Raw genomic sequence first — 12,280 nt, forward strand, 5'->3', positions numbered from 1 at the left:
AGGTGCACAATAACGCTGCCGACTGAAAGAACCTCATGAGGGCGGAGGAAAGCAGAGAGCAAAAAGATAAGAGCTGAAAGGGATGTTGTGTGTCCAGGGTTAAAGCAGCACACGTGGATGCATCAGGTGCTGTTTCAATAGCAGAAAGGATAGTTTTTCCCCTCATTAAAACTCCAGACATGTGGCTCTAAAATCCCCCCCTTGATATCCGAACTAGATCTCACATTGATCACTCAGAGAAATCTCATCCTCCAGCTGATTAAACACCAGCGCAATCTCCTAGAATCCATCTGAACACGAGTTTCTTTTTAAGGAATATTGTTTTTCATGCGGTTTGTTTTGAAATCGCACACCGGCGGAACAAAAGAGGAGGAAGCACAAGAGGGGAGAGGCTGAAGAGCGGCGAGCGCGCACGGCAACATCTGACTGCTCTAGTTGAGCAGAATGGAGAGGCCTCATTAAATTTTAATTGCAGCACGATGTTGAGTGCATCGCCATCTACATCAAGATGCATGTGACCTTCTTTTTTCTCGTCTCACTTCCAGCGAACGAGCGTGCACATCTCATCCGTCCTCTTGTCAGCTAAGCAGCGTGTGATTAAATTAAAAGGGAAAAAAAAGGCACATTTTCACTGTTTAGATTTTCAAAATAACAAACAGAAGATTCTGCGTTTTAACTCAAGACAGGCAGTAACAATACTGATCACACTTCTGAAGAATAAAAACCTGAGTCACTCGGTTCCTCACAGTTCCAGGTTGATGTGAGAAAAGAGAAAAAAAACAGGAGCCACATGAGCAGGAAGCGGCCGGTTCTGTTCGTGCTGCAGGAGATCTGTGTGTGTTTATCGTCTTCCTGTCCTGGATGGGTGTTGCATTACAAGGTACTGTCTCCAAACTGCCAGAATCAATTAACATGAATAATGAATGCTACTGTCGCTGTTGGTCTTGAGTGCTCATTTTGTCTCTGCTCCCATTGTTCCCGCACATGCAGAGCAGCTTCATTCCACAGCAGCTACAAGGAGATAATTCTTTTATAGATTAAAAAAAAAAACGCAGGCCCCAGAGTTGTTTCTTTATGAGGTTAAAGGCTCCACATGTCCTCAACAAGCCTCAACACCACAAAACCCTGCACTCCGGCAGCACCGCGGCAGCCCAAAGCCCAACTGCCGCGGCTCTTAAAAAGGATCTAATTCACGTGGAGGAGGGAAAGTGAGCCGCTAAATCAAGAAACATCGATGGCATTACTCGGCCCACTAAGATCACTTTACACACTCCAGCACCCTCAGCTGGAGAGCTCGCTCGTATTAGCTCGGTCAACAGGCACTAACCGCTGGTCACCGAGCTCCAGCAGACACCTGGCTCTTTACCGCTCGCTCCCAAATCATGATTTATTGCCCAGTGAGACCAAAAAAATACAGAAGACGTTTATTTAATCTGTTACTGACACGGATTGTCTAAAAAAAACATTCAACCAGTTCACTACGTCAAATGGAGAAACTGGTACATCCAGGTGTTACGGAGATTCAAAGCAAATCATTTATGTATATGATGCAATAAGTGATTAATCTAAGAATGAAGAGATCAAGGTTTTCTCTCTATAGACACAGAACTGCTTTGAGATTCAGAATCTAGAGTCAAATAGTTTCTGATAATTGGTGAGTTGAAATATGGGAAAAAAACTATAGAGGCCATCATGAAAAGTCCCATCTTTGTTCACATATTAAGAAAAATTGATAACGTAGAAGTCAACCAGTGATATTTTATGAACCACACGTAGCTGCATGTCACAATAACACAAAACGAAACACATAAAACACTTCAGAATATGAAATGCTTGACAAAACAGTTCTGTTCTTGGAACTTTCAGAACTGATTGAGACCACAAAAACAAAAATATAGTTCCATAGCTTAATTTACATAGACCATACAAAATGGTTCTCCAAACATCATTATAATATAAATATAAATAAATATATATGAATAATTTTTAACTCGAGCTTTCATTTGTGGGCTCCACTTTGTAGGCTGCAGAAACAGAGTGAAATATTACCTATCATGGAATTCCTGTATTGGTGGTTCTCGCAGTAAGAAGGTCGCCGGTTCACGTCCTGGTGTGGGCACCCAGGATCTTTCTGCATGGAGTTTGCATGTTCTCCCCGTGCAGCGTGGGTTCTCTCCGGGTTCTCCGGCTTCCTCCCACACAGTCCAAAAACATGCTGAGGTTAATTGGTGATTCTAAATTGTCCGTAGGTGTGAATGTGCGTGTGCTTGGTTGTCTGTCAGAATCACAGCTTCCTAGTTTTATTATATTAAAATATGTATTGAACATTCAAACTAATTAGTTGAGGCATTGTACTGCTTTGATTTCGTGTCTGTGCAGGTTATAGCTACACTGACCTATTAGCATTTCCAATATTGAGTTTTATGTCAATGAGCAATTAACAGGTTGGTGATTAATTGGACCCATTAACAGGCTAAACTAAGAACTTCCAGCAGAACAAAATGCGTGATACTAAGCATAAAAGAGGAGCTTTGTTCAGTCACAAACAACTCTGCTCCTATTTGTGGGCAACAACTTCATGAAAAGATGATTATATTCTGTATATCTAGCAGCTCAAACTACTCTTTTTCACCTATGTTCACATCATTTTGGTGCTGGGATGTAGTGTTGTTTTAGCAGCTTTACATCATATCTGTTAATGAGCCTTTGCAGCTGCTGTTTTCATTTCACACATACATAAACACACCTGCCTGGATTCTGCATCTAAAAAAAAAAAATCAGGCTGCAGCTCACAGAAGCTGCCAAAAATGTTCCAGCAGAGTAAAACTTTGCCTGTAATCAGGTCTGCTCAGGTTTTTCTGTTGAATCTGCACAGAGCTGCTGGTAGAGGAGTTAATTAGAACCGACTACTAAGTAACATGATGAGAAAGATTTAATGCTGAATCCTGTGTGTGTGGGTTCCTCTGTTAGAGGATGCTGCTGACATAAAACGCTGCCGTGCGGGGAAAAGAGGAAGAGCTTGATTACTTCTGCAGCACTTCTTTCCTACATCGCGATCAAAACAGCTTTGTCTCGATAAAAGGCAGCGTTTCATGATCATCTGAGGACAACTGAAGCTGTGCTTTTAACAGTGACACAAAGCAGAACTGACGACTGAGGCTTTTTATCAGTGCTTCCTATTGTGGTTTCTGCACCTTTAACGAGTTAATTAACAGGACTCTCCACTGGTTCTACAAACTGCTGCAGATGCGGTTTCTTCTTAACAAATATCACCCTCTTGTGGTGCAGAAACTCCTTTACAAGCACATTTCCGGCAAGCTTCAGTGCGATTTTAGGAGGAAAACTTCAACTGACCCATATGACGTCCATCCATCCATTATCTATACACCGCTTAATCCTCACACATATGACTGGCAGAATTAAATTCACATTTATTTGTCTTTACTTTATGTCATTTTTTTCATTTCTTTAAATCTTTTGCCTGTAAAACACTTTGAACAACCTCTCTGAAGGATAAAACATAAATAATCTTGCTGTCTTTATAATCTGATGAAAAAGAATTTTGCGGTTATTTAACAGATTACACACAGATGTTTTCACCTATTCTGACTAATTAGACTCCTGTTGAGGATGAAAAAGGCCTTTTTGGTAACAGGTGGTACTAATAACATTATCCACGGATCTGTTGTATTCAAGTGTCCCGCTGAGCCACGAGCAGTTTTACTTAATGTGGTAATCTCACTACGATCAAGGGAACTTAGCATCCATTAAAAAAAAAAATCAAAACAAAGATATACAGTTTATATCTGTAAGAAAAAGCACAAACAGCTTCGAGATTAACGGGTTCAGAGTCGTGACAGCATGACAGGGGCAGCACAATTTCAGGACTCTGAAACAGCTGAAAGGAATTTTTTTCATTTGTATTTTTTACAGTTGTTTCTGTGACATGTCAAAATGTCTCCTAATTGGACTAAAAGGCTTCAGTCTGTCGACGCCCACACCAGCCTGAGAGGACGGCTGCTGTCAGACAGTCAAAGAAATTACATACTGTGTCTTTTCCTAAACGTTTTCTCTTGACCTTGATGGAAATCCAATCAAGGAAAGAAGCGAAGCCGAATTAACGAGGACACAGAATGACATAATTGTGGTGCTGTGAGAATCCTTACGCTGGACCGTGTGACCATGTGACGGGTGTTGTTGCCGTGGATGGTGCGTTGCTTTCAACTGCGGGACAAAGTCAGCTCCTCTCCCAGTGCAAAGGATGGAACAGCCTCTGATGAAAGAGAAAAGAATGAAGCACCTTTCTTTTGCATTTAGAGTCTTCAGAGTATTAAACCAGCTCCTATCATGGCTGCTACTTAGATACTTCCTGGTATTTTCATTCAGTTAGGAACATTTCTACACAAAAAAAAAATTAACTTTCAACTGGGCGGCTGTGGTTCAGGTGGTAGAGCAGGTTGTCCACTGATAGCAAGGTTGGCGGTTCGATCCCCCCACATGCCGAAGTGTCCTTGGGCAAGACACTGAACCCCAAATGGCTCCCAATGGCAGATTAGCGCCTTGCATGGCAGCTCTGTCGCCATTGGTGTATGAATGTGTGTGTGAATGAGAAACATTGTAAAGCGCTTTGAGTGCCGCAAAGGTAGAAGAGCGCTATATAAGTGCAGACCATTTACCAACTGCAACTGAGGTCAGCAAAACAAGGAAATGCCAAATGAAAAAAGTACATTGCACATATCTATATTATGTGGTTAGCACCGTTGCCTCGCAGCTAGTAGGTCCCGGTGAGGACACCCGGGATCTTTGCATGTTCTCCCCGTGCAGGTTCTCCGGCTTCCTCCCACAGTCCAAAAACATGTTGAGGTTAATTGGTGATTCTAAATTGTCTGTAGGTGTGAATGTGAGTGTGCTTGGTTGTCTGTCTCTAAGTGTAGCCCTGTGATAGACTGGTGACCTGTCCAGGGTGTCCCCTGCCTTCACCCTAAGTCAGCTGGGATAGACTCCAGCCCCCCATGACCCTAATGAGGATTTAGCGGTGTATAGATAATGGATGGATGTTACTGCAGTAACCTGATCAATGACTGCTTCATGTATCTACCAACAATAACTAAACATATTATCTGCATAGCCTCCATTGTAAAGAAGTAAAATATATCTCCATCAACATGTATCCATCTGTGTTCATAACAAACAAGATGACAATAATTCCTCATTGAAGCTCCCAGAACACTGAGTCTCTAAGTGAATCCACCACCAGCCCCGATACCAATAGACTGAGCTGAAGTTAATTATCATGCCTGTTTCTCCACTTAAATACATTTCAGATCACTTGGATGCGGATGAGCCTCATATTTTGCCTGAAGCTTTAAAAATGACATCATAAATTTATTTTCTGACATAACAACAGCGATGGTGAATAAATTGATAAAACCAACAGAACAATAGCAGAAACTTGGAGTAATGCAGTTTTTAAAAAAAGCTTTTAATGTGTTCTTGAGTTGTTTAGTTTAAGCCAGACCGCTTTAACACGTGCCCTTACATCATCTGCTATACCAGACAGCACGATGAGGTGATCCGTCGGCCAACTACACATGAAGTAAATCTCAAGTCTGGAATCAGGTTTGTTTTTCTGGCAAGTTACCTGTGATGTTTACAATCCGGCGTTTATCATCCAGGGAAGTTTCTAAACTGCAGCCAGAAAACTCTGAGAAGAAATCTGTTCAAAAAATGAAGTTCTTCAGAAACTCTTTGCCAAGAAAAAACAATCATATTTGTGTTTTTTCTGCAATATACACACTCGTAGGAGAATAATTCTAATATTGGTAGTTGCTTTGAATTAATATTGTGTGTAATTTAAATCTAATTTCTGTGTTAGTTGATTGAAAACTGAAATCAGGTTGAATTAACTTAATGAAATTGGCTACTTGTTTTCCCACAATGATTGTATGATGAGTTCATTGTAACAATAAAAATGACTTGTGTTTGTAATTATGATAATTAAGTGCACAACACTTGTAGTAATACTAGTTCAAACAACTTGTGTTTATTCTACCAATGACATAAGTTTTAATGAAACCTTTGACTGCAGAGAAAAACCCAATTCCATGAACTCAGTGTATTTTTTGGGTTGAACATAATATTATTCATAAATCAAAACCATTTTTCAAAGTGGTGCACTGATTTTTTTTTTCTTTTTATTGTTGTTAAGTCCAAACTTTATTTTGTTTCAGAGAGCACACCAACTAATAAGCTCTGATATAAGTGTGTTATTTGGTAAACAAACATTCCTACTACTGATTCATTTTCAGTCTATAGCATAATTGTCAACACTGTAGTATAACTTCCTCCATCAAAATTATTATTTTGAAATGATTATTTATGTATTAATGTGTAAGTAGAATCTCACTGCAGTAATTGATATAACAAAACAATAATATGTGGGGAGTATCATTTGTGACTTGAATCGATGTATTAATCTGTAATTTTCATATAAACGTAGTGGATTATAAATAACATTACAGTCATGACTCGATAATCCAACCCTTAACAATCCTATCCGACAGGTTTTTAGGAAAAACAAACGGAACCCAATAAAAATAACCTTAACATACCGACAGCCTTGGATTCTGACTCCGACATGACATTTTATGTCACAAATAAGGATAACAGCGTATTATCTGACTGAACAATCCCACAGATTGGCTATGTTCAGACTGCAGGACTTAATGCTCCATTCAGATTTTTTTGTGAAATCCGATTTTTTTGCGAGTTCGTTCACATTTACAATTAAATACGACTTGTATGTGATCTGCTGTGTGAACTTCATACGACCCAAAAGTGTCCCACATGCGCAGAAGAGGACACGACGACGTCACACGCAGCGAGCATGCTCAGTGTTTACGGAAGAAAACATGGATGGTAAAGGTGGAGCATAAATACCACTCCGCCGGCTCCACCAATGGTGGAAACAGAAGTGAGACCACTAACTAAACTGGCATCAACAGCCAAGAACTGCCTATGCATTCTGGCCACTTCCACCCAACGCTCCAACGGAGTGGAAGTGCTGATATTCATCATTAATTGAGCCCAGAAAGTGCTATTGGGACCAGCCCTACTGGTTATTATAACAACTATGAACAATGAATATTTACAACAAATCACCCTTCAAGCATGAAGCCCTCCTTGTATCTCGACCTCCGTCTTAACAATCCGTCAGCCTTGCTATCCGACATGAAAGAAGGTTTTACATTTAGTGTCGGATTATCGAGTCACGACTGTATTTCCCACTAAAGTGCATTTTAAAACTCAAATATATGTACAAATTATTTGACAAAACACCACCACTCAATTTGTTGTTTTGCAGTAAGAGCCAAATAAAATGACACAGTACAGTATCACCTTATCATGTTAAATACTTACAAACTATACTGACTTTTAGGAGTTACGCATCATTTGTCTGTCAAACACTGTTAGCGGTTTAAACCCTCGGCAAATGTGCCAGGAAATGCTGACAATTCTATGCATTTCTGTCAATTCTGTATTACTTTTGGGGGAATTTTATATATATATATGGAGAGAGAGAGAGAGACAGAGAGAGAGATGTAGTGACCCCTGAGGTCATCTTGTATCTTGTGGGTGGTTCTAGTTCATCTCTTGGTTCTCTGAGTGGCTGTTTGAGGTCATCACTTGTGACACTTTCTGGGTTACTTAAGGGCAGACTACAGTCTAATCTTTCTCTACTCTGCTTCCCTCCACAGGTATCGCACCGGTCTGGTTATGGGTTAGTTTTCTTTGTTTAGGACGTTTGCATTTACAACACTTACACAGACGTAATTCATGCATACATCACACACACACACACACACACACACACACACACACACACACACACCACTGACTTTATGTATTCTCACAACCCCATCTGGTTTGGTCTGTAATTTCGTATAATTAAAGGGAATAAAGACAAGCTTTAATTTTTGAAACTTGGTGTGTCTCTCTTTTTGTTGCAGCCGTCCTGACCCAGGTCGTAACAATAGACATACATATATAGGCTTTAAACAAACGTATAAAGTTTTTAAACACCTCCATACCGGACCAATGTACAGCAGAACCTGAATCTGTCAGAGATGTTAGTAAATTTAACTCAGCTCTAAAAGTTCTTTACTTTTTTTTTTTTTTACTTTATCTCCCATCATTTTTGAGATTTGTGCATATTACAGGATTTTATCTTTACTCCTTTATTTAATTTTAACTCAATACTTTAATACTTTTACCACATTTCAGATGACTGTTGCATATAATCTCATAGTGTGATAACTGTATTTGTAAAGAAAGTGCTTAGTTACACTCCTAAATACAAGAAAACTAAAACGTATCCTTGGCATGGTTTACCTTTACAAATTATCTACACCTGATTTAATATTTTCTTGCCTTTTAAAGTTCAAAAACATGGTTGTTTCCAAAGTATTCCAGAGTATATCCTAAGATCCATTCATTCATACAGTGGGAGAAATGGTGCCCTCTAGTGGCCGCATACATAATCGACAAAACTCCATCATACAGTGGTTCTGTTCGGATGAACTATGTTCAGTCTGAGAGAAATATTTGTAATCTTTTTAAAGATCCCAACATTTGGTAATAAATAAATAAACGTGCATGAAAATGAAGTTAATGTGGGAAAATGTCAGCTGCTGTGGCTGTTTGCTGTCAATGAAGCAACTAAATTATTCCTGAAAATATATTTGAAAATTCTTCTGTCGCAAAATGTTGTGTTCAAGAGAATGAACGGATTTATTAGGTCTCTGACAGAAGAACTGAGCAAAACAACCACAAAAAAAGACACAAAACAGCTACAAAGAGACACAACACAACCACAGAGACACAAAACAACCACAAAAAGACACAACACAATCACAAAGAGACACAAAACAGCTACAAAGAGACACAAAACAACCACAAAGAGACACAAAACAACTACAAAGAGACACAACACAACCACAGAGACACAAAACAACCACAAAGAGACACAACACAACCACAGAGACTTCCTGCACTGGGAACCAGGAGACGCCAGGCTTTAACCAGTGCTTGACTGGCAATTGGCCACATCTGTGTAATCAGAGCCCGCTCAGCCTGCAAACACAAAGCACTCGACAACCTACACCAAGCACAGCCGGAAGTGAACATACATCATAATGGTGTTCCGACCAGGAACACCACAGTACCCCCCTCAACAGACGCCTCCTGGCTTCTCTATAAAAGTCCTGGAGGAGGGTCTTATCCAGGATCAACTTCTGGGAGATCCAAGACCGCTTCTCCGGGCTATATCCCACCCAATCCACGAGGTACTGGAGCTCCCAACCACGAGGCCTGACATCCAGGATCCTGGACACGGTGAAGGCTGGCTGTTGTCAATGATCCGGGGCGGTGGCGGGGGTTCAGCAGGCGGACAGAGGTCACTGGAGTCCACAGGCTTCAGCAATGACACGTGGAAGGTAGGATGAACCTTCAGAGAGTCCAGCAGGGCAAGACGCACAACAGAGGGGTTGATCACTTTAATCATAGAAAAAGGACCAACATACCGGGGGGAGAGCTTCCTGGACTCCGTGGGAAGCAGCAGGTCCCGTGTGGATAGCCAGACCTTCTGGCCAACTTGATACTCCAGAGCTGGAGAACCCCATTTTTCACCGATAGGACTCCGTGTTGGTGTCGTATGTCCACATCACAACCGATCGCTGCAATTCCAGCAATGTTCACTGTCCTGATGCCCAGCAAAGTCTCCCAGCCACAAGTTTTGCGGAATGAACGTCTGGGATAGACAGAATATCTGATCTCAACAGGTTTAGAGTTTTGTTCCAATACTTGGGTGCATAATATTTAAAAGCTTGGTTCCTGATCTCAGTTTTAATGAGTATGTTTCCAAGATGATAAAATCTTGGGTCCTCATTTGATAAGAAATTGATCTATAATTAAAAAGACAAGTAAGATATTGAGGTAATTTTCCAAACGATGCCTTGTTGTATAAGAACAAAAACCTGACAGCTACAGTTCTGCTCTGACTGAACCGACGTCGCTGTAAACAGTTCTGTGGAAATGTTCCTGAAATCAACTCTCTTAAATCTTCCAGAAGTGACACAAAATGAGCACAAATCACACAGCTGTTGTTTTCTGTCTTTCTTTCAGATGTTTTAGGGCATTTTGTTTATCTGTAGCTGTTTTTTTTAAATTCTTTTATAGTTGTTTTGAATCATTTCACATCTGATTTGTGTCTCTGTGGATTCCAGCTGTGTCTCGTTGTGTGTGTTTTGAGTTGTGGTCATTTTGTGTCTCTGTGTGGTCATTGTACATCTGGTATGCTTCTGTGGTCATTTATGTCTCTTAGTGATAACTTAAATTTTTTGTCTTTCTTGTCATTTTACGTCACTGTAATAATTTGATGTCTCTTTGTGGATATTCTCTGTGCCTCTATGATCACTTTACATCTCTTTGTTCTCATTTTGTGTTTCTTTCAGCTTGTACTTCTGTTCTTTGTCATTTTACTTTCCCTTGAGGTCATTTTATGTCTTATGGATGAAATTTTTACATCTCTTTGTGCTCATTTAATGTCTCCTCGTAGTTATTTTTGCCTCTTTTTGGTCATTTTAGCACTCTGTGGTTATTTTACACGTCTTGACATCTCTGCTGTTTTGCCTCTACGGTTGCCTATTGGTCATTCTACTTCTGTTTGTGGCCATTTTACATCTCATTGTGGTTATTTTGTGTCTTTTTGTGGCTATTTTTCCTCCCTTTGTGGTCATGTTGCAGCTATTTATGGTTATTTTGCCTTCTTTTGAGGTCATTCTATGCCATTTTGTGGTTATGTTGTGTTCATTTTACATGTCTATGATGTCATTTTGTGTCTTTTTGAGATAATTTTGAATCTTCGTGACTATTTGGCCTCTCTTTGTGCTCAATGTATTTGTCCTTGTGGTCGCTTTATATCCCTTTGTGTGTTATTTTGTTTTTTTTGTTTGTTTTTTTTTCTTCCTCTTGACATTGCTTTGCTTCTCTTTGTGGTCACTTTGTGCCTCTTTGTGGTTAGTTTTCCTCCCTTTGTAGTCATTTTATGTTTCTTTTGCGTTGCACTTCTCCATGTGATCATTTTGCATCTCTTTATGGTTATTTTGCCTAATTTTGTAGTCATGTTGTGTCTAATTTTGGTTATTTTTACTCCCTTTTGTGTCCATTTTATGCCGTTTTGTGGTTATTTTGCCTCTCTTTGTGTTTATTTTACATGTCCGTGTTGTCATTTTGAGTGTTTTTCAGATAATTTTACATCTTCGTGACTATTTATCCTCTCTTTGTGCTCAGTGTATTTGTCATTCTGGTAATTTCATATCCCGTTGTGTGTTATTTCATTTCTTTTGGGTTGTATATCGCTTTTTTTCTTTCTTCCTCCCTTTGTGGTCATTTTACGTTTCTTCTGTGTTGTATTTCCACATGTGATGATTTTACGTCTCTTTGTGATTGTTTTTCCTCACTTTTGGTCATTTTATGCCTTTTTCTGTGTATTCTTGTGAAGAACTCCCACAGATCAGGTGGACACAAATGCTCAACACAGAAGAGGTTCAGGCAAACGGTCAGGGTTCGGTACACGAGAGGTCAGTCAAACAGGCAGACGTTTCCAAAAAACGAGAGGCGAAAGGCAAGGTCCAAAACAGAAGCGAGGTCGTAACAAAGCAGACTATGGCTGTGAAGAACGCTGGTACGAAGACTGTGAAAGTGTGACGAACTGGCAACGAGACTGTGAGACACACAAGCTAATATAGACGAGGTAATGAGGGGAGATGGGAAACAGGTGAGGGAGAACCATCAGGGAGCAGGTGTGACAAGACAGGTGCAGGAAGTAAACAACCAGTTAGTGACTTCAAAATAAAACAGGAAAGACAAGACATAAAATGAGCACAGATGAACAGAACCTTGACAGACATGACAGTTTTACATGTCTGTGTTGTTATTTTGTGTCTTTATGGGATCATTTTACATCTTTGTGACCATTTTTTTCTTATCGTTGACATTGTTTTGCTTCTCTTTGTGATGTTGCATTATTCCACCATTTGTTCCTAAACCTGGATTCTCTGAAGTTAGTCAGTCATCAGTTGATTTAAACCAGGGGTGTCCAATCCTGGTCCTCGAGGGCCACAGTCCTGCATGTTTTAGATGTTTCCCTCTTCCAACACACCTGATTCAAATGATCAGCTCATCATCAAGCTCTGCAGAAGCCTGATAACGATCCTGATCA

General features: G+C 40.0%; 1 protein-coding gene across 1 annotated transcript in view; it reads left to right on the top strand.

The window, feature by feature from the left end:
* Window positions 1-3,613: 3,613 nt before the first annotated feature.
* Window positions 3,614-12,280, top strand: part of anp32a (acidic (leucine-rich) nuclear phosphoprotein 32 family, member A) — a 21,882-nt gene continuing 13,215 nt past the window's right edge. Inside the window, exon 1 of the mRNA XM_008304584.1 lies at window positions 3,614-3,629. The gene's annotated coding sequence lies outside the window, so the exon portion shown is untranslated. The remainder of the gene's footprint in view (window positions 3,630-12,280) is intronic.

Source organism: Stegastes partitus, unplaced genomic scaffold (genome assembly GCF_000690725.1).
Source record: "Stegastes partitus isolate 25-593 unplaced genomic scaffold, Stegastes_partitus-1.0.2 Scaffold41, whole genome shotgun sequence".
Lineage (NCBI taxonomy): Eukaryota > Metazoa > Chordata > Actinopteri > Pomacentridae > Stegastes > Stegastes partitus.